A 3,631-nucleotide genomic window follows, 5' to 3' on the forward strand; every position below is an offset into this window, starting at 1 on the left:
CGTTTCGATGTGGATAGCTATGTATTCACAGCAATCATGGTATTGCTTTGTTTATTCCTCTGTTTCTATGTGTGTACTCTATTTTTCGTTCTTATATGTTCTATTTCAATGTGTGTATATACGCTTTCCATTCTGTATATGTGGATGGCAACAGCTAGATTCAAATTAGTATACAAAAACAGATAGAAAATGGAATTCATAATATATATATATTAATTGTTCGTTAGTTCATCATTGCCGGGGTTTCTGAACCACGGGCACCTATGGGACCGGTGAACCGGGTCCCTTTTGGTTCGGCGGGGGGCGGAGGTTGCGCAAAGAGCAGATCGAGGCGAAGCAAGCGGGCGGTTGGTCGTGCGTGGGGTAAATCGAGGTGAAGCACGCGAGCGATTTACCTAGGTTCGGGCCGCAAGGATTCGTAAAACCCTACTGCTGCTTTGTGGATTGGTATTGATTTCTAGCTCCGGAGCGAGCGTGAGTGTGTGGAATTGCAGAACCTCGCGAGAGCTCTCGAGGTGGCCGGCCCCTTCTACGTTGCACACAGGCCTCCTTTTATACTCAAGGGGTTACCGACATAGAGCAACGGGGGCCAAGGGCAAAAGTGGAAAGGGTGCCGTGGGTAGGCACAGCTAGGTGCTGTAGTAGGCACAGCTAGCTGCTACAGTGTTATCATACCTAACCCTGACGGCAGAGGACAAGGGCATTAAATGCCCGTCTGTGTCGCCTAGACAGCACCGAAAGGGACCGCTAGGGACGCCACCGTCTTGCCACGGTGGTTGTCTTGTCAGCGCCTGCGTGCCACCGCACGCCCCTAGCTGCACAGCCTCCTGCCACGTGCGCTTGGGAGGGGCCCCGGAGCGACACGTGGGTGGATGTGCTGGAGCGCGGGCGTGGAGTGGGAGCTTGCCGCGGAAAGCGCCTTGCCGCGGCCGTCAACTTGTCGCTTCCGGGAGCTTGTCGCTCACCGGGCCTTGTCGGGGCGCGTAGCGCGCCGCGGCATGTTCCTTGGAATGCCTTGGATGGCCTTCCCGGCAAGCGCCTCTTACCGGGGCCTTGGGACGCTTCTGATGGCCTTCCCGGCAAGCTCCTCTTGCCGGGGCCTTGCCTTCTTCCCGGCAAGCTCCTCTTGCCGGGGTCTTGTCTTAAGTACTTTGTTCTTGAATGGTCTTCAAAAGGACCACGGAGGATCTTGGCGATGACCTGGCGGGCCTTGCCACGGGACGCTGCGACTGCCCATGCACAAGTTCGGGGTACTAAGGGTACCCCTACTTTAGTACACCAACAGGAGCCCCCGGGCCTGGGCCAGACACGGTGCCGAGCGCTGTTGGGCCAGGCCCAAAACAATGCACGGGCACGCGCGGCCTAGGTCACGCCGCATATCTCTCGGATTCCATCGCGCACGCCCGTAACGGCGCGCGTCGAACGCGGCGTCGTGGGTGACGCGGGCGGCGCGCGCGCGTGGAGCTAAGCCCCGCGAGCATGCGTCAAGCCATGATGAAGGGGAACGGCCCACGCCCTCTTCTCCAAATGGAGGTAGGCGTGGGGGCGTGGCGCATTTACTGGACGGGGCCGGTGCGCGATTTCCGAAGCGCCCACTCCCCGAGATCACGGGGTAGGGTGAGGCCGCCCCATCCGTCGCCTCAGTTCTGCATCTCCGCCACGCGGCTCCCATGCATTTGGGATCGCGGACGGCGGGAGCGGGAACCCGGGCCGTTGCGAGCATAGGGGACGGGTCGGCCCGCCTCCCTGCTCTTCCTGTGCCTTGATTCGCTGAGCGGGGCGGCTGGGCTCCCACTTCGCTCCTTTATAAGGAGCGGGAAGGGAGCACCGAAGCCTGCACTCTCCCGCCTCCTCCTTTCTTCAGCTTCTGCTCCCCTTTCTCTCATTCGCCATGGAGAAAGGGAATCCTGGGCCTTCATCGGTGGCGGCGAGGGTCGCTGCCAGACAGCGCACCCTCCCCTTTTCCTCGCTCGTGGTGGCAGAGCCAGCCGTAAGGGGAAGAGGGAGGGGGCGAGGTCGTGGACGAGGTCGAGGACGAGGTCGAGGCGCTCGGGGAAGAGGCGGACGGGGCGACGCGCCAGCTTCGCCCCCGCCGGCGGCTCCTCCCCTCGCGGCGGTCCATATAGGGGACAACCCTTGCGAGTTCTTCATCAAGCTGCGCCGAGCGCCTCGTCGTCGCCTCCGGCTTCCGGCTCCGTTCGCGGGCGCGATGGAGTCGGACCCGCCCGAGACTCTGAGATTACACATGAGGGGCTGTGGGATCAGCGGCACGCGAGTCCGCGTGGCGTTCCCAGCCCCTGGTGTGATGTATCTCGATCGAGGGTGGAAGACATTCGCCCGCATCCACAGCTTGACGGGGGGACTCACCCTCCATTTTAAGCTGGTGGAGGGCGATCTCCTTTCCGTCAAGGTCTTCGGGTGCTTCGGCACCCGGGCGAAGTGCTGCGTGGACAGCTCCTCCGATAGCGAAGGCTCCTCCTCGAGCGAGAGTGACGAGGAGGAGAGCGGCAGTGATGGTGAGGGTGGCGGGCGGCAGGACGGCGGCTTCGACTAGGTGTGGGGCGCCGTCTCGTGCGGCACCGGCGACCCTATCATCCGCGGCGCCGGCTTCTTGAACTCCCCGGGGGCGTCTCCTTGGGCGGCTGGCGTAGGGAGGTCACGGAAGGGGAAGAGGGCTGGCGACAAGGCCGTCAGGTCGGAGTACGAGGGCGTGGTGCCCTCGACAGCGTGCTGACGTCCTGCCGCCCCTCCTTCGCACCCTTCTCCCGGCGTCGCCATCACCGTCCGGCCCCCGGATGTTCTCTTGGTGTCTTCTGGCACCTGTAGCTCGCCTTGGCGCCCCTTTCCCCTTTTCGCCTGCTTGTTCTACCTCCTGAAGAGAGGGACAGGAAAAGGATTACGGGCACCTTATCTTTTTAATTGTAAGCCTTCGGGCCTTTAGCTGTATCTTGTAATCCTCTCCTTCATGTTTTTCATCCTCTATGGACTGTACCTGTATGGGATGTTTTTTGATGAAAAGGGGATGTTTGCTAGGTTATTTGCCTCGCGGGTCGAACCCACGCCAAGGAGCAAATCCTTGGTATCTCTCGGACAGGCATTCCATTCCCCGACAACAAGCCCCGCCGCCTTCCGACGCCGCTCGACCTTTCTCACGCCTTTGACGGAGGTGGGAACGAGGTGGGCGCGGCCTCCTCGTTTCATCCCTTCTGCTGCCGCGACTACGACCAAACTTGGCCCCGGGAACGCACTCCAGGGCCTAGAGTCGGGGGAGCACGGCAGTTTCTGGGAGGAAACGGGGTTTCGCATTCCCCAGTCCATAAGAGGATGCATGAAGTGGGATAAAAGACTTATCTATTGCAGCTCCCGGCAACTCTGGCTTGCCGGGGGTGACATCTTGGCATTCGCAGCCCCCGGCGTTCTTGCCGGGGCCCAGGTGCCGGCACGCCCTTCTTCTCCTTTTCGCCTCCAGGTGGCCTGGCCAGGACGTGCGAGCCCTGCGAACGAAGGAAAAGCAAAGGGACGGACACTCGACCTCTAAGCTAGGGGTTAGCCGCTGTTAGGGACTATCAACCCTAACCAAGGACGAGACTCAGACTCAACCTAGCATGCATGCTATAGCCCCCGGGGTATG

The sequence above is a fragment of the Triticum urartu genome, chromosome 4A (genome assembly GCF_056163025.1).
Source record: "Triticum urartu cultivar PI428250 chromosome 4A, HENAU_Tu73, whole genome shotgun sequence".
Lineage (NCBI taxonomy): Eukaryota > Viridiplantae > Streptophyta > Magnoliopsida > Poales > Poaceae > Triticum > Triticum urartu.